Consider the following 19636-nt stretch of genomic DNA (forward strand, 5'->3'; position numbering starts at 1 on the left):
TGTAGCCTAAACCCTGAAATATGTAACAATAGTCAGAACGTATTTTAATGGAATAGCTTATTGAACCTTTAAATTAAATAAAAAAAAGGTTTGCATATGTTTTGATACACCAGGCTTTTATGGCCCATATAGTGAGGATATGAAGCTCAAACTTTAGGAAAAAAACTGAGGAGACATATGCAATTTGGGGCTGTTGCTGTTATTTATGGTCAAAAATAATGAATGAAATTCTGAATGCTTGTAGTGTAAATCAAGGATATAACAGACTACTAACATAAAGTTTGAAATATAGGCCTAACTCTATCTCCCAAGTTGTCAGTATGATGATATCTAAATGCTTAGTTTAATTATAAAACTCAGTAGTTTTAATTTTGTGGGGAAAAACATAAAATGCAAGAAATGCAGTACAATGTTTATTGAGATAAACGTTCATCAAGATTTGTTGTATCATATTTGATGCATACATTGTAACAATTTTTTTTCTATAAATGACATATGGATAACAAAGTAAACCAAGTTGCTTCAGTCCAGTAAATATTCATTTTGAAAAAAAAAAAATCTAAAAGTTATTACGTTTTATAAAAGTCATTAAAGATTTTACAGCAAAAAGGCTGAACTATTCATCAAAGGGCAGAATACACGTAGATACTAGTTTACAACAGGGTTTTCAACAAAGTTGATTGTTGATAATTTAGAGGCCTTAGAAATTTGTGTATCAAATATGATTCTGTAGGCTTTACAGTGTGAAGTGTATGATGTGATATAGTGGCTATTGCAGTAACATGCCTCATACTCTTGCAATCCTAATAGAAAACATGAATCAGGGGCTAGGTGTCTGAAATTATGCAGTTGGAGTATATGGTTGTTTATGTATTTGTTTATGACTTAATGGCTCTGCCTAAAATCTAAATGTTACATTTGTGCAGAATATTTAAAGTCCTCTTTCTAGGCTAAGGGGTCAATCCAAGTGTTTTGTAATCTGAATAATTTAATTAATTCATGGTTCTTGGAGAAAAAAGGCTTTGTGATGTCATTGCTGCTGTGTTTGTATTCAGATAGAGTCGTTTTTTGTTTCAGCGCCACTAGGATTAATGCAGTGAGAATTGGTTAGCAGTTGTTAATTGCTGGGTATTTGTGACGGGGCCTATAAGCAGTCATTATCATTGCTAGTGTCACAGTGGAGTTAATGAAAAGGTTGGGGGCTGGAGCATCAATTTCCTGCTGGAAAGAGGAAGTGGAGACAAGGGCATTTTGGTGCAGCCTTGTTTGAACTTGTTTTTAGGGCTTACCATTTTAGCTCAAATTGAGAGCAATTTCTATCAGACTGAAAATAAAACGGAAATTATATGTTACGTTTAATGTGATTAAAATGCTATAGCATTAAGCTGAACTCTGAAAGTTGCTATATGGAGTACAAGGTTTCAAATGGGGCAGAATGTAGCTTGACCAAATGTTCAGGACAGGTTTATGGTGGTTACGTTTAGTGCTCCACCATTGTGGGTATTTTAATGGCTGATGCTGATGTCTAAAAAGTGCAGGATGGTCGATATCATTTTGAGACATGCATATTGAGGGTGTTAACGGTCGTAAAAAATCGAACCGTATCATTTTCCACCCACGGTTTGTACGCACTTGCACCGCGTTAATCTCAAATCCGATGAGGCATCTATAATAGTGTGTAAAACAGACAAGAATTCCGCTAATGTTTCTGTCGATAGATGCGCTATGCATGCATTTCACGTGAGAGTAGTGGTCAAATCAACTGTTAGTATCTATTGCTGACATCACAGTTTCTCGTAAGTTGGTGTGTTGTAGTTCTGCATCGGCAAGCCCAAACTAGCCGCTGCCTGTCTCATATAAATCTCCTGTCTGGGAACATTTTGACTTCCCAATACGTTATGTGGAAAAAACAGACACTCTTTGCAAACTTGTTGCGAGTGCCGCATGCTCTAATTATGACCAGTCATTTACGCCGTCATAGCGCGCACAGAAAGCCACATCTCAGACAGCATGTGAATACTAAATTGAGTTCACTTTTCAAGAAGACTTGAAAATTCACATAAAAGTAAATATTTTCTAAAATTCATCAAAATATTAAAAAGGAAAGGGTTCGCTCTGAAATGATATCAAGAATCCAAATGAGATGGTGCTGCTGAGTGGGTTTATTTTAGCTTTTGTGAAATACGAACAGGTTTGAGAGATGATTGTTCCCCTCTGGTCGCATACCTCTGTTATCCTCTGAAAAGCTGACCTGCATATTTTTGTCACGACTGGCTTTGAAAACAGAACTCATGGCTATGAGTGCCTCTTTCTAGGCACACTGGATTTCTGTGTCTCGTCAGTGATGATTGAATGATTTTATGGTGGGCTTTACACTCTTTGTTGCTCATATCAGATTATTACCATCAACATGTCGCCTGTAGTGTTATGCGGGGCGCTCTGCCATTTGTTTTGTAATGGAGGCTGGAATGGAGCCGCTCTTTCAAAAAGTAGTTCTCATAATGTCATTTGCCCCATTTGCTGCTGAGTCACTTACTTCTGAGTGCATTCTGGGACCCATAAACCTACCTAAATATACTTAAAGGTCTTATATCAAGTAATGTTCTGTAGCATAAATGAAGAATCACCAATAATCACTGTCTCTGTCTCTTTTAGCAAGAACTTTTTGCTCTCTGTTCTGGTTTAACAATGAGTGCTGCCCATCTTGGAATCAAAACCACCTTGCTGCACTAAAGTAGACTGAGGGCCATTGTAAGCAGTGGGGCTGTGAGGAGAAGTCCCTGAACGCATTTATCACAGGGACATCAGCAGTCTGTAGCTTTGCACCGCCAGTGCCTCAGAGAATCAGGTGTCCGCTGCTCTGCACTGGAGTCTGATTACCACTGATGTGGTTCAGAGATCCTGTTCTATGACTCACAGGAATCCTTGACTTAAAACTTTATGGTTGTGGTAGTTATATGGGTGCCTTATTTTTGGTGCTTTGAATGAATGTAGGTTTAGGTTTCTCCTTGAAGGTGAATGGATTTTATATTTTACTTGGTTTTTCTTGTTTTTTTTTGGTGTGAAATTGATGTAAAAACGTTTCTTCCACACTGACATTATTGAATATGTAACAGTTTTAAAAGCAATCATCTCTCTGATTTCTGGAGTTAGGATTATTGGTGGGGGTAACATATAAAATATAGCAATAATTTTAAATCATATTAATTGATATCCCAACCGTATCAATATTATCTTGATTTTCTCATGCCAATAATCACATTTTTGGTTAATTTTCATGAATATTTGGGGGGAAAAGAGACGAGCAACAATCAATATAAATTAATATAAATTGTACCCAAAGTTATCTCAGAAATCTTATATTTTATCTTGACCCAGATATTGATATACTATAGCATACCTGCCGATTCTGTCCCCTTTTTGGGATACAATATGAATCAATATTTTTGCTGCCACAGTTAGGGATGGCCCGATACCGATACTGGCATCGGGGATCGGGCCGATACTGTCCTCATATACTCGTACTCGTACTCATAAAAATTCGCCGATACCACGCACCGATACCACATACATTTTGCGAAACGAAACTGGCCGCCGCGAGTGCTTTGTCGAGGTGAACTGAGTCATAGACGCACGAGCTGGTCGAGCACATCCCTTTAAACAGACAACAGTGGAAAGTTTGTTCAGTCCGATGTCAATGGCAACGAAATTAAACGAGGCATGTAGCTTTAGCTTATTATATTAACGTTAACTGACAAGAGAGAGAGAGACAGAGAGCGAGAAGCGCACTTCTGTTGAATGCTCTTGATTGCTGATCGTTCACTCAGCACATGTTATTTGGATGAAAACTAAATCGTATATGTAAGTAAAGTAAAACATGAACTATTACCTGACTGAAGTATAACGAGTGGTTCCCTTCAACTTCCCTACATTATTACAGGACGTGTGCCGGTCAAGAAGTTTCATGAATGCAAACATCCGAAGCGCACGCCCCGTAAACCAGCGTTTCAGCGCGCAAATACTGAATTAAATTGTATTTCACGTCTTGCGCTTGTACGGACGAATTCACACACACAACTATGTAATAACGCCCGTCTTGGCGAGTATCCTATAGTGAACAAAGTCGGTTATATCTCAAATGAACGTAGCCATGTTCAAATGCGGTCCGTGCGCTCGGTCTTAAAGGGGCAGCAGTTTGATAAACCTGCTTCTGTGTTTTAATGTTAATCAAACAAAGGACAAAGAAATTACTCACCGCTCTTGACTAAATAGGCTACCCTTTTCAGTTTTCAACTTTAGAAAAATATCCATCTATATATAATTCATACAGTAATGAATATGCTTTTTTTCACATTTGATTACTTTATTCAAATTTCTGTACCTGTTAGATCTACCCGAAAAACTCTAAAAACACTGTTTATTTCATTTGTAGCCTTTCTTTGTTCTATTGTATATATTTGTCCTATTTGTAATTCAATTGTTTGTTTTTAGTTTGTTACTGACTGCTTACTTGTTTAAAATTCACATTAATTAGGCTGGTAGTTTTTGTTGTAGTATCAAAATTGGATTAAATAATTGATATTTCACTGGTTTTGACAAACATTTGAACCGCTGACCCGGTCCTCAGCACTGAGCCCTGCTGAAGCAGCTCTAAATATGTGCTGTGGCTATTAAATGAAAGATCAAATATGATAGAGCAATAGAATAAACAGTGGCAGTAGGCTTACAGAAGCTCATATGCATTTTAGCAGGCTTAATTAAGCATGAAAATAACTGAAAGAAATATATATATTTGATGAACAAATTAAGCCAACTAATATGATTTATAATCTTTTGGTTTATCTACTAATACATTTAAAAATTACAAATGCAGTGAAAATTCAGGTATCGGTTACGGTATCGGTATCGGCGAGTACCAAAAATTACAGTATCGGACTCGTTCTGCAAAAAGTGGTATCGGGACATCCCTAGTTTGTCTTCAGTAAGTCTGCATGCATCTTATATTCTTTTTAAAAAAAGAAACTAAACTTAATTTGCTGTGTTATGGCAAAATTGGAAACAACTTGTTGGCCATGTTAGGTTATTACTATGTTCGAATTACACTTTCTTTCTCAATCTCTACTTTACTTTTTTCTTTCCTCTTGTTTGCTTTCTCTGTCATGCTCTTGTCATTTCCTGTCGTTCTCTGTCTGAGCTTTCAGAAGTTCTGTAATTCCTTTCACAGATCCTAATCTTGTTTCCCTCCCGTCTTTTTTTCTTCTTCTTCAGAGCAGTCAGTGGATATAACATCGTTCTTTACATGTTCTATATAGTGACTTTCAGTGGCAGTGCAAATCTGATGTGTGAAAGGAGATCTAATTTCTCATTTATCATAAATGCTGCAAATGATGAAAGGTGATGTTTGATGTCCTTATTTACATTCGTATCACAATCTGCCCCCTCATATCTGTAAGTTACTCAGTATAGAATAAAGAGAAATTCCCATGGCTTCTTATGGAGACTGGTGGTGAAAGCTGTGTTTTGATGGTGGTTGCTACAATGATTTGTTTTTTTCTATTTCAAAGCCAGTTTCTGCTCGGTTTATTTAATTTTGTTTTCTGTTTTTGGCAGTCATGTGCTACATAAAGATATAATTTAATTCATATGATTGGTCTCATGACCATAATACAATTTTAGAAGTATTCAGTGTTTGACGAAATCAGTGGTTGTGGAGATCAGTATATGAAATCAGATGAGCTGATTGTATGTTAATGTAAGTCATAGGGCTATTAAAATGGCAGAAAAACTAAATTTGAATCTTTTACTTAAATATTGCTAACAATCAAATGAAATTTTAATTTAAAAAGGCATAATTTCAGTTAGGGGAAAAAATCTTTTGGCTTGTCTCCTGAGGCAAAATATTATTGCACGAAAAAAAACAATTATTTTTAATATATATATAAAATATACACACGGGAATATATCAATCAATCAAAAAATAATATATATATATATATGGGTTAATTTACGAAATTATATTTATGAAAAAAAAAAATATATATATATATATATATTATTTATTTATTTTTCGTAAATTTAATTTTGTAAATTGCATAAACAATTATTAACAAAAACTGCATCATGTATTTATAGCTGAAGCGCTGATCACACAGAGTACTTTTGCATTTAAAAACATGAGATGCAGTGGAATAAAAATAAATAAAAAAAGTCTCAAACATTGAGTTTTTTAGCTTTACACAGCTTTTTTAATATGCTGCTCTTTTGTGCGAGTGCAACTGTCAAAGATGTCCGTCCAAGGCACAACAAAAAATCGGCGCAGAAAATGTGTTCTGTGTGAACGACTTGGTTATGGTTTTAACGTAACCAAGATCTTCTCTGCAATGAGCTGCTCTATTTCTGCAATGTTTTCAATGACCAATGCAGCAGTGGGTTCTATACTGGGTTCAACTGGATAGGCTAACAAAAACATTAAAATGCAACAACGGCACTGTTTTTGCATTCAAATGTGAATTTTAATTTGACAAATATTCAAAATTCAAATGAATTTGACAGCTCTACACTGTCATCTCAAAGTATCAGACCCGCATTGAAAGACGACGTGAAGATATATATTTTTTAGGTAAATGTTTATTAAAAAGCCTTGTTTGCCACATTGAACTTTAGACATTTTTTTTCTCCCTTGTAAGAATCTATGGCTTCCCCTGTGACATCACTGCACCGTCCATCCAGCCTCACGCTGATATAGTAAAGAGAGAAAGCTTTCACTCTCTCCTTCAGAGAACCAACAACACAGGGATGAAAAATCTCAACTATCCAGCTCTTCATTGCTAATAGACAGCGTCAGCCCTCTTGTGTCTGAGTTATTTTGGGGTGTCATTAGATGGTCTTGCACATAGCAGTACATGGAATGTTTAGGTCACGAAACACATCCACTCTGATTTACGATGTAAACTTGCTGCCTATGAAACACTTTTCTCTTTAAAAAGTGGAAACGCCTCAAATAGATGCAACAGACAGATGGTTGCAGGTCTTTTATGGCTTTTAGCTGAGAAAACTGATTCAGTTCATGTATTTGCTGGCATTTTGTCTTCTGTAATGTTGCTTATTTCAGAGTAAAATAATATCTTGTTATTGAAGAAAAAGTGCAGGACTGGTCTTTAATCCATTGGAAATCGACTGGATCATGTAAAGTGGGTGTTTGCATTTTTGATACCTGCAATTGAAACTTAAGGGGGTTTGGTCACATCAGCCACCGAGGAAAGGTGATTCTGAGATGAGGAAAGGTGTTTCTTTTTCTTTTTATGAAAGATTACTAGTAATTTTGGGGTATTCTGTAGAATAACAAGCTTTCGTGTAGCTCAAACAGTGGTGCTAACATATCCTGGTCATGGTTTCAAATCTTGCATATGATGCAAGTTTCTTTGAATACAATTTTCTGGCAATTGCATAAATACATGCATGAATCATGCACAAGAATAGTGGTTGACCGATATATTGCCATGGCCGATATTTGGCACTTTTTAAATCTCAGCATCGGCCGATAAGGTTTTCTGTTTGGCTGATGGGTTGGCAGCGGGATATTTTATCTTGATGGACCACCAGACTTTTATTTTGACTGCACTGAGAATGTGGCTCTGAGCACACAGCGCTCCGCTCCCATTTTCCGTCTTCATTTGGTCTCTGTTTAACAGTTTTGTCTAATACATTATTAAGTACATACAATTCACACAGCTAGCTAACAATGTATTAATTTAAGGCAGAAACAATGAGTTTATTTGAGTCATTATTACAAGTTTTGAAGTGTGAACATGTCATATTCATGTAATTTCCACTGAGCTGTATGTAAAATTAGTGTTACCATGTCAGTGCTTACCAGATTACTGAGTGCCCTGTTGGTTACAGTGTTTACTTCCGTTTTATGTGAAAAATACTGTAATATGATGAATCAAGTAGTTGCCATGTAAAGTAAGTCTAAGACAATGGAGAAATGCATATAGTAAGTATAATGCATAAGTAGCGTTGCGTTTTTGAGACTATCTTTTTTACTGCAGTTTTAAGGAGAAAATACTCAGCAATGGTGTTGACTTGTGAATTTGCACATGGTTTGTCTTAAAACATTTTACCACCACATAGACAAACAACATTAAAAACTTGATTTTCACCACAGGGAGACTTTAAAAGATCTGGTTTGTTCACTGTGATTCTTTTTTTTTTTAAGGGCAGAACTTTCGGGAGGTTCTGATCACTTTGACATGTTCAGCCAGTCCACAAAAAACGTGAGAAATCTAGCAGCTCAATTTTGTTACTATTTCTTGTATAGTTCTACTGGCCAAGTGAGTTTCTGTCTTGGATCAAAGATCTGAGCTGCTTGCTCAAATGATACAACCCTCTGGAGATCTGTTCTCTGCAGAGCTACTCTTGAGCTACTCTTGGCTATTTGACTTGTTCTTTTTGCTGTTTTTCCAAAGCAGTCTTCATCTAACTGACCTTGCAGTGTAAACCACGGTCTTGTGGAGTGTTCTGCACTCATCAGATCAATATTAGTGCTTTTGTCAACAATTTTTTTTTTTTTTGTAGTTGAAAATTCTAAATGTTGATACAAGGTGTTGATACAAGGTTAACAACGCCCCTCTGTATATCTCAGTGTGTCTACCTAGTATACGTTTACACTATTACTCAAATTCGGTTATATTCTGTTGCACAAAACTCATTTTGTGTGCAATATCATGCAGTACTTACTGCGTAATATTTCTGTGCAATATTTGACTGTTCACCTTGCTTGTACTGGTTTTGTGTGTATTGTTTTTGCGTTGTATTGTTTATGGCATATTGTTTATTGACGAATTGTACTGTATATTGGTTATCATATTGTATCTTTGGAATTCTACTTAAATTGTGTTAATTTAATTGAGATGTTTAGCTTGCAAAAAGTTACGTGATGGCACTGTAAGGATTGCTCCAATTCGTATAGTGACAATAAAGAATCCTGAATCTTGAAAAAAATACATAGATGTACTGTATACACCCATTCAGTAAATTTGTTGTCATATTGCCAAGCCATAGTAAGTAGCCTAGTATTTCGCAATTTCATTAGTAATCTTAATACTGTGTCCGCACCATATGCAACACAACACTGTAACAAGCGACAAAAGGTATTTTCTGTGTTAAACTGATACTGTGTATCAGAATAATTCACTGTCATCACGTTTATGATTAGACTGAATCAGCGCCCTTATTTTCACACACACATATAACATATAATTTAAATAAGACACAATGAAATATGTGCGCATACACCGTGCTGGTTGGGAGCAGAAGAGTATGTGAAATATGTCCATAAAAACTTAAAACATGCTAGAAACACGCTTGCTCTGGTCCGGATATGAAATGTGGTCCGCATTGCGAATGTTATTAAAGGGATGGTTCGGAGTAATTTCAACCTAGGGTCCTTTGCACCATGACCTCGAGCCAAACACCCATTCCGGGCATTATTAGTGGGGTACTTTACGAGATACAACCTTGGATCCATTAGCGCCTGCATTAAGCCATTTGGCTGATATCTCTAAATAAGCTCTAACTTTAATAATGTTCGACCAAGGAAAAAAAAAGCTTCTGGGGGGGTGTTTGGCTCGAGGTCATGGTGCAAAGGACCCTAGGTTGAAATTACTCCGAACCATCCCTTTAAACTCATAGTGACGTTACGTGCATAACCCACTCTCATGCTTGCTCACCCATGTGCTGTTGTTATATTAAATATTGTTTGTCATATTTTCCATGCGTTGGTAGTCAAATTCCAGCTCTGAATGCATCGCAGGGAAAATGCAAACTGTACTGATACACTTACTTAGAACATATGCTATTGTTGTTTTCATTGATATGCAACCGGTACATATTTGTTGACATCTCAAAAAATGTGTTTTAAGGTTCCATGACCCTTTAATGTGTTTTTGTACTAGCCAGTCGTGATGGTGATGCATGAGTTACGGGATTCTATTTTTGGAATTGCTTCTATTTCATCAGTGTCTAGCTCAGGGACTGGTTGCGTTGTATTGTAGTAAATGTTTATTAATAAAGTTCAAATATTTCAGTGCTAGTCTCTGTAAATTTCAAAAACGCAAATTTGTGAAAACGGTGACGTCATGCACATGCGAATTGCAGATCAAATATATCTTCAAACTCATAAGGTGTGTTCAGACCTTTATTTTGAAATGGTGATGAAAATGAAAAATCATGAAATATTGGTAGAAACCTCTTTGTTTTCATGCCAAGAGTTCAAAAGATAACATGCATTCTATTTTTTTTTATTTTTTTTTTTTAAATGTTTTAAATATAAAGAAACAAATTATAGGTTCTCCTTTTGTAATGCTGCGCTGAGCTATAGCCTAACATCCGTGTTCTTTCCTCATGTCTTTGTGTTTGTTAGAGGTTGAATTCAAATCAAATACTGCCAAACTGCCCATATTACTTCTGAATAGGATGTCGATTTCATAAATAGAATGAAAATGATTGAAATACATCACTCAAACCATATATGGAAATGGGAGAGTCCTTATATGGTCACCAATGTATTCTGGTTGTCATTTAGTGGAAAGGTTTGGTACTGCACCTAAACAAAATTTCACTTAAAGGGGCACCTATTATGCAAAATTCACTTTTACATGGTGTTTGTTGGCAGTGTGTACACTGTACACAACCACCCTATAACGCTAAAAATCCACCCAGTGTTTTATTTTTTTAAATCCCCATAAATCATAAGCACAGTCTCGGAACAACCCGTTCTCAGATTCAGGGCAATGTGACGTAATTTTGCACAAGCCCCGCCCACGACTGTTGACTGACACTGCCGTATTAGCGTAGACCCGCCCTGAGTGAGCTAAACGCAATCCGCCATTGTTTCGACGCCGGAGCAGCTGTAGACAAGACTGTCTCCTAAGCGATTGAGGTGCTTTGTTGTTGGATGTAAGAATGAACATAGCAGTCGTCATTTACTCTCGTTTTTACTCGAGGATTGATCTGTACCAACTGTTCGTGATCCAGCTTACAGTCTCTGGAGCGATAGGCCTAACGTTACCGATCATGGCAGTAACGGAAGCCGCGCACTTTATTACAGTTCGTCAGAATTGTTTTACGGATATAAAGTTTACCAGTTAATTAAGCACCCACTGAAAAGGCATAACGTCTGTATTTGTTTACTGTTAGTTGTAACAAGTGTTTTTATGTAATTCGTGGTGTATGTTGATGATGATGATGATGATGATGTTAATGAAAGAGAGAGAGTTTATGGATAAGACTTTAATGCACACTTCTGTGATTTTATTCAGCTCTTTATATATGCTCCATACAGAATATTCTCTGGCTCTGTGGGCATTATTGTTCGACCCCGGGTCGAAATGAACACCGCTACTGAGAGTTTCTGTTCTGACATTTTCATTCCGTGAGATGAGATTGTCCTGACACTGAGCGTGAGCTCGTGAGACTCCGCCCTCTGTGCCGGCAGCAGCAGCTCATTTGCATTTAAAGGGATACGCACTAAAACGGCGTGTTTTTCTCAGCCCCAAAAAAAGACAATTTAAACATGCTGTGAAAAATGAAATGTTGGGTATTTTGAGCTAAAACTTCACATACACACTCTGGGGATATCTTATTTTACATCTTGTGAAAAGGGGCATAATGGGTGCCCTTTAAAGCTCATTTTTTTGTGATATCAACTTCAAATTTTTTGGACCACAACTTGTTAAGATTTTAAACTTAGAACTTTTAAAACTTTTTTTCCTTTTCCTTTTATAATTTTTTTTCACTTCTACAATAATCTGCCAAGTATTCAAGATTTATAACAATTTAAGATTAAAAGAAGATTAAGAACAGATTAATGTGCATACTCATGTGTTGTGAAATTGGCAGACATTTTTTGTGAGTTGCCCTTTGTGTACAAATATAAAATACTCAAAAAATACTATAATACAATATAGTGAATGATACCAAACAAGGATTATTATGCGTCCTTTATGGACTTACCTTTGCATCAAGAGAACGCTAACCTTGTCTCTACAAAGGGTAGGCTTCTCACAAAAGATAACTTTAGTTATAAACTACATTGTACTGTTACAAACCAGCTTGGCCTCTCTCTCAAATGAGTAAGCGAGCCCTCCCTCGTTCGTATCATAGCCATAGAAGTTTGTTTACTTAAGCAGCAGCTGTACTGCCATGTTGTTCCAGTGAAGGTGGGAGTTCTGAGGATACCTCTTACGAACAAGCTCTGTTTGCTTGACTGCGGTGGCAGCTGTAGTAGGACTGGCTCATGTGGTTGTAATTAATGACTGGCGCTGACTCCTTTTGAGCACCAGGCAAGATTCATTACCGAGCTGCCACAACTCAGCCATGACAATTTGGAACCGGTCTCTTCAAAACAATGCGCTTTCCACAGACTCAAGCCTAGCCGTCCAAGTGATCCCTCAGACCCTGTCCTCAGGAAAAGCAGACCTGCAGGAAACTAATGTTCATTAATGAGCTGAGAGCTAAACTCAGTGATGGGCCACTGAAAGAAAGGATTGTCACTGCTTTAAAACTGATCAAAGAAGCTGAAGTAAATTCCAGCCATATACGTGATTGGACTTAAAATGACGTGAAACATTTTAAAGTTGTAGAGCTTTGATGGAATGCTAATTCTGGTGGTTCTGTGCATTTGGGCCTCACATTGACCCTCAGACTGCTAACTTGAAGAGTTCCGAATGCAGATCAAGCATTTTCAAGGTTAACTTATTCTCAAGGACCACATTTAGACGTGTTTTACTGCTAACTCAATCTTGGTGATCACAGAATCCACAGCATTTGACATTTAATGTTTGACTTTCAGTATAAGAACCAAAGAACATAAAGATATAGGCTATTTAACACAGATTTTAAGTAAAGCCAGTTTGCATTATTTTCACTCCACTTACTATATTTCTTACCATATTATTGTTTACTAGGGGTGTGACGAGACGCTTTTCTCACGAGACGAGACACGAGGTTGGGTTCACGAGGATGAGACGAGACGAGATTTTTGCACAAGATTTTATAGAAATCCTCAATGACAAAATTCATGACTTGAAAAATAGCCTGCAGGTGCATTTTGAAATGTTTTAACTAATAATCTTCTAATGCATGTCATTTCAGTTCTACTTTGAGTATGAATTATCAAATGTATTGAAAGAAATGTACAAGCACTGTAAAAGATTTTGCCACAAACAAACTCATCTGACTGGCTTTTCTCCTGTATGATTTCACATGAGTCTCTTCAGACCAATACTGTACATGAATTATGAGCTTCCAGAACTTCTGAGTGTGTAACCTCAATTGAACTAATTTCCACAAATTGAACATAGAAATAAAAATAGTATAACAAAAATAAATAACAGTTTTCTCTTAGTCTTATTAAGTGCGAACAATAAGTTCAAGTTGCAACTGTAATCAAAGTACTGTAGCGCACAGACTCTTTATAATTGTTGTGAAATTGCTGTTTTATTTTGCGCTGGCAGTTATAGGGCTACAGTGGCGAGTTCGGACTGAGTGAGTGAGGCTGGTGCGTTTGTGTTCAGTTGTTCTTGCGTTCCAGTTAAAAGTTCAGAAACGGAGCCTCCCTTGTCTGTCGTTCTTCAGACGTTACACTACTCTCTCAATATTCAAAATGCAAACAGAGACCAGAGCCACAACTACACAGTCCAGCGATAGGTTTGATAGCTCTGTTGCGCAACGAATCCACCATCGTTACGCGATCAGTGAACTGTGATTCCTGCTGCACTCTGTGCGACTCATGCTGGATGAGCAGATCAGACGTTTACAATGGTTTTTATTTTTATAAAAACTGCAAAAAAATGTGGAGGCAGTGACGCGGTGGGCACCGTAATGTTATGTGAACATAACATATGCTAATTTCACCCTCATGACTCACGAGACAGCTTTACCCTCGACAAGAGATCTTGTCAAATTTCCCCTATTGGTTACTGTTTAAATATTCTGGCAAAAAGTGCTATTTATATGGCACAAAATTAAATTGATTATCTGTAAAATGGTATTTAAAAAAATTAAATAATAATCTTTCAGTTTCACAGTATATGGTGTTTTTTTTATTTTTTAGGGACAGGACCTCTATAAATGTTTATAGTGTCAGGAGTACATAGAATATAAAACATTGTAATGTCAAATAAAACTTTACTTTAAAAAATCGAATTAATTTATAAAAAATAAATAAAATCAATTTATAAGACTAACAATTTAGTTTACCTTTTAAAATGTAGTCAAATGAAGTTTGAATCATCCATAAAATTATGAAGTTAAATTTTATTATTTTGATTGTATTATTATTGTTACTACTACTACTACTACTGCTGATACTTGACGTACACTATGTGCAATGGTATATTGATTGATTAGTTATTCTTGAATGGAATAGTAAAATTATTATGAAGTGAACACTCAGAGTTGCTCTGAAGGTGAAGTTCATGTGTTCACGTCCTCATGTAGTGAGACGGCAGATGCTGGAAACACCACGAGTGTCGCATGCTTCAGTATGTGTGTCTGTGTAGTAGACAAACAGTGTCGCTCTTTCACAGACAAACAGAACCTTTAAAACTCAAAAAGACTGATATTGACTGATGTCTGCATGTTTTTTTTTTTTTTTTACTGTACTAAAGCAAAAAAACAACAACAAAAAAACCCCCAAAAAACATATGTTTGCAGATATTTAGGAAACATGCTAAGTTCACACATACTTGTTTCTCTGAAAACATTGCTACAGCCAGTTATTTTACTTTGGGAAATTTGTGTTCCGCGTTGGAATGTCTGTTTTTGTTTTGTACCGTGTGATCCCGCCCTCTGCCATTTACCCAATAGTATTTCAACACCCTGGCTTGCCAGTTGGTGGAAAAAAGTGTATTGCAGCCATGGAAGCCAGCAAATGAACTCAGATCGCAGATTTTATCTGACCTAAAAAGCCTCAGCATCCATCTAAAAATCTCCATGACCAGAGGCATATTAAACTCTTCAACTTGCAGTGTGTAAGGCTTGTCAGCAACTCTCTCCAATAATTTGGACTACAGTATCCATTTCAACTGCTTGCTGTCAATATTTAAAATTAATACTGCATCTTTAGTATCCACAGGCACTAGTCAATATCGCGATTTGATTAATTGTGCTGTCGTACTTTTGATTTATTCATTTCATCCAAAGATTATGTGACATTCCACTTTATACAGTAAGTTCCAAAAGACTGGAGGCCTTATGATGTGGCGCATGTTCAAAAACTAATATAATATACTTTCCTTTGCATTTTCCATTACTTTAAAGGAGAGGTTGTGTCTGGATTTAAGAATAGCCTAAGGATCTGTCTTTGTATCCTTTTTTGATGTTATGCATCACAGTTGCTTTCATGTAGTAGGCCTACCTCTCTGAGCATTTGGAATGGAACAAACACTTCTTAGAAGATGTTATCTTCTATAGTTTTTCATAGGGCTGTAAGAAAATGTCGATACACGACACGTGGATATAGGGATATTTCGTTTGGCGATAGTGTTTTTAAGAATCAATACAGTATCGATATTTATTTATTTATTTATTTATTTATTTATTTGTTTACACAGGGCTCCAGACTAACATTTGAGAGCAGTGGCACCGGTGGCACTAAGTTCTACAGATAGTGGGACTAGTACCTGATCTGGTAGCGCTGGGGGGTGGGGGGATTTTTAATCCTAAAGGTAATTTAATCATAAAATTACTATTATTATTGCATTAATAAACTGCAGTAACTAATAGGATAACTAATCCTAATATTGCGTGCTTATTTATTTTTGTAAATATCTTTGGCCATTACATTAAAAATAATATTCGAATTGGATAATATTTAGAGCTTTGAAGTGCTTTGAAGTAGGTTTGTTAGGTAGGTAAGTTAGATTTTCACGGTATAACAGTCTCAGAAAATATCATGGTATACGGTATTAAACAATCAATTATTATCATTATTATCATCAGTTAAAATAACAAAAAAAATTAAAAAATTTAACATTTTCTGTATTATAACTTGAACCTTTTGTTTATTTAAATTAAATCAATTAAATTGTGGATTAGATGAACACCTTATCATTTATCATTTTTTTTAAAGAATAATAGAGTCCTATGAAAAGTATTTTATTCATAAAAGTTTTCTCTTTAAGATCTAATGCAAATATATGATCAAAAACGGTGATGTACTGTGCCTACAGCGTTACTACATTAAATCCATGGTGAATGTTGGTGATTTGTGGACTGAAAATATAACTTGTTCATTAAAGGCACAATGTTTCTCCCTTTGTTTCCACGTCAGTGCTTTTTGTTGTGATGTCTGGTTTATAACATAAAATTTTGCACTGAATTTGAATGCTTCTCACTAGATCTTGTAGTCATCTGTCATCTTCTTCCGCTTATCCGGGGCCGGGTCGCGGGGGTAGCAGTCTAAGCAGAGATGCCCAGACTTCCCTCTCCCTAGACACTTCCTCTAGCTCTTCCGGGGGGACACCGAGGTGTTCCCAGGCCAGCCGGGAGACATAGTCTCTCAAGCGTGTCCTAGGTCTTCCCCGGGGTCTCCTCCCAGTGGGACGCGCCTGGAACAGATGCCCAAGCCACCTCAGCTGACCCCTCTCGATGTGGAGGAGCAGCGGCTCTACTCTGAGCTCCTCCCGAGTGACCGAGCTTCTCACCCTATCTCTAAGGGATCACCCAGCCACCCTGCGGAGAAAGCTCATTTCAGCCGCCTGTATCCGGGATCTTGTCCTTTCAGTCATGACCCAAAGCTCATGACCATAGGTGAGAGTAGTAACGTAGATTGACCGGTAAATCGAGAGCTTCGCCTTGCGGCTCAGCTCTTTCTTCACCACGACAGACCGGTACATCGACCGCTTTACTGCAGAAGCTGCACCGATCCGTCTGTCAATCTCCCGTTCCATCCTTCCCTCACTCGAGACCAAGACCCCAAGATTCTTGAACTCCTCCACTTGAGGCAGGAACTCTCGACCAACCTGAAGTGGGCAAGCCACCCTTTTCCGACTGAGGACCATGGCCTCGGATTTGGAGGTGCTGATTCTCATCCCAGCCGCTTCACACTCGGCTGCAAACCGTCCCAGTGCATGCTGAAGGTCCTGGTCTGAAGGGGCCAACACGACAACATCATCCGCAAAGAGCAGAGACGAAATCGTGTTGTCCCCAAACCTGACACTTTCTGAAACTAGATCTTGTAGTGATTCTATTAATACTCTATGGTGAATTCAAATGGTTTCTCACTGGATCTCTCAGCACTGTGTAGTAACGGTGTTAGGTGATCAAGATCGGCCCGTAAGTAAACCTGTTACCTGCGCTGTCTAATATTGGTCTGAGCTGATAAACTGTCCACGCTGCGCAGCTCAAATGAGAAGCACGGTTTCATTTCGCTTTAGTTTCATTTGATGTTAGTTGCTGTTTGATTTTTTTCATATGCAACATAAATGGCAGCTCTTATCATTCGGGCAACGTGGTGGCCGCACCAGTGCGACCTCTAACTAAATTGAGTCGCACCGGCAAGAAAAAAGGTCGCAAAATGCAACCGTTTGGTCGCTGTCTGGAGACCTGTTACATCAATATTTGTGGCAGTGGCTTTGTGTTTGGTTAAAACCCCAACATGCTTACAGTATCACAAAATATTGTATTGTAACTCCTGTATCGTGATGCGTATCGTATCAAATTCTTGGCCCTATTTCAACACTAAAGAATGTAGGTGACTTTAAACTTGTGGCCTGTTTCAATATTTCATTGTGATGACGTGGTTTACTGTAATGAAATGAGGAGTAGGCCTAAGTGGGCAGTGAAAACTGACAAGGGGTAGTTCCATTTGGAATACTTTCTACATCGTTACCTTTTACTGCCCTCTGAAGCAAATCTGTCTGCGTATTATGACTTTTCTGTAGATGTGAACTCAGTATGTCTGAGGCCAAAAGTGAGTTTGCTCCCAGAACTCTGCAAACATTGGGCTCAAAACGGGAACCTATAAAACACCTGGTTGACCCTCCTGCCATAGATCTACAGCAGATCCAAAGGAGCTCACTAAGTTCAGCATGTTGAATGTCAGTGGAAAAATGACTGTTAGGCCAAATATTTGCAACATGGCAACAACTATTTACTATCTTATCTTTCTTTTATTTCCAAACAGCTGATTTTTTGCAATTTGAATGGCAAAAGCTACCAGATGAAAGCCCCTCTTTAAAGTCAACATTTAACAACATTCACAACAATTTTACTTGGTTGAAAGGAAAGCGGCCGTGTAGACATCAGACGATCAGAGAAAAGAATGTTGTTTCAGTGGCAGACCCACCTTTTTTCTTTGGAATAGTGTGTGCATGAGTTCTGCGCTAAGACCACATTTATTAAGAAAAGGACACCCTGATCTTCCCTGCAGTGCCCATGTGGGGTTGTCATTTACTGAGATGCTTTCTGGCAGTATCAGTAATTATTTCTCCAAATGTGACTGCCTCAGACCGAGCCTATAAATCCTTCACCACTGGGGGGTTTCAGGGAGCTCTGGTCACCACACACATAAATAAACACATACACTTAGACACTTCTTATACCCCTGTTGAAGCACCTGGGGATTTCGGTGACCCCCACACATGTTGCTTATCTGTGGTTGGCCTTTACTGAATTGGGATTTAAAAAAAAAGTCTAGTTTACTTAGAATTCACAAGTTGCTAATTAAATTACACAAGGTCAGTCCAAGTAGTGATTCCAAGGGTTGTTTCACTTAATTCATAAATGCCATGTAGTTCCCTGTGCATGTACTTGTTTTTGCCTGTGGTTCATGGAAGATCCATTAGTGATCCATAGAGAGAGCATCACATTTACTAAAGTAGTGGAAAATGAGCACTATATTATGGGTTGTTACTGCCCTTTGCTCAGCACACCATATCAAATTTTCACTTATGTTGGTAGAGGAGATAATGGTGGACTGGAATGCCACCAAGCCTGAAACCATGGTAAGCTAGTATCAAGTAAAATCATTCTCCATTAAAGATGCCTTACAGCGGCTTCTAAAATAACAGGGCAGAGTATGGTACCATTGAAAGATTCTTGTGCTTTGCCTGGATAGTCGCTTGACTTGAACATGTGCCCAAAGCTAGAAAAGAGAAAGGAAGAAAGCTTTCAAGACGAGCTGAAAAACGAGCAGGGCGCTATTACAAAAGGAGTCCATGAATAGAATCGGAATGACTGGCAGTAGTATTCGCATTTGTATGCTTGTCTATTGAACCACTACACTGAATGGGGGTAGGCCCCTTTTACTTTTTGTTCCATGCACTCAACCTATTATTTAATTGTACACGAGTCTACACTACCTCTCTTCATATTTGTTTGAGACTTTGTTTTTGTTTTAGAGTAGCCTAAGTCATAGGTTGTTTGAAGTGTAAAAAATACCTATTCTGATAATAATGCAGTCTCAGTCGCAGTGGTTTGAATGATGTTTGAATTCTGAAAAGTTAAATATTTATCTTCTTTTTGGGGTCATAATAAATTAAGGAAATTGTTTGTGTACCAATATAACAAGATGTTGTTGACCCTGGTCTTACCCAGCTCTGAAGGAAACAGTAGAAATATTGAGCAGAGA

The 19636-nt window shown here is 37.5% G+C and overlaps 1 protein-coding gene across 2 annotated transcripts in view; it reads left to right on the top strand.

Moving 5' to 3' along the window:
• Window positions 1–19636, top strand: part of ryk (receptor like tyrosine kinase) — a 67994-nt gene that overhangs the window by 1353 nt on the left and 47005 nt on the right. The window lies entirely within an intron of this gene.

This window comes from Rutilus rutilus (assembly GCF_951802725.1).
Source record: "Rutilus rutilus genome assembly, chromosome: 12".
Classification (NCBI taxonomy): Eukaryota; Metazoa; Chordata; class Actinopteri; order Cypriniformes; family Leuciscidae; genus Rutilus; species Rutilus rutilus.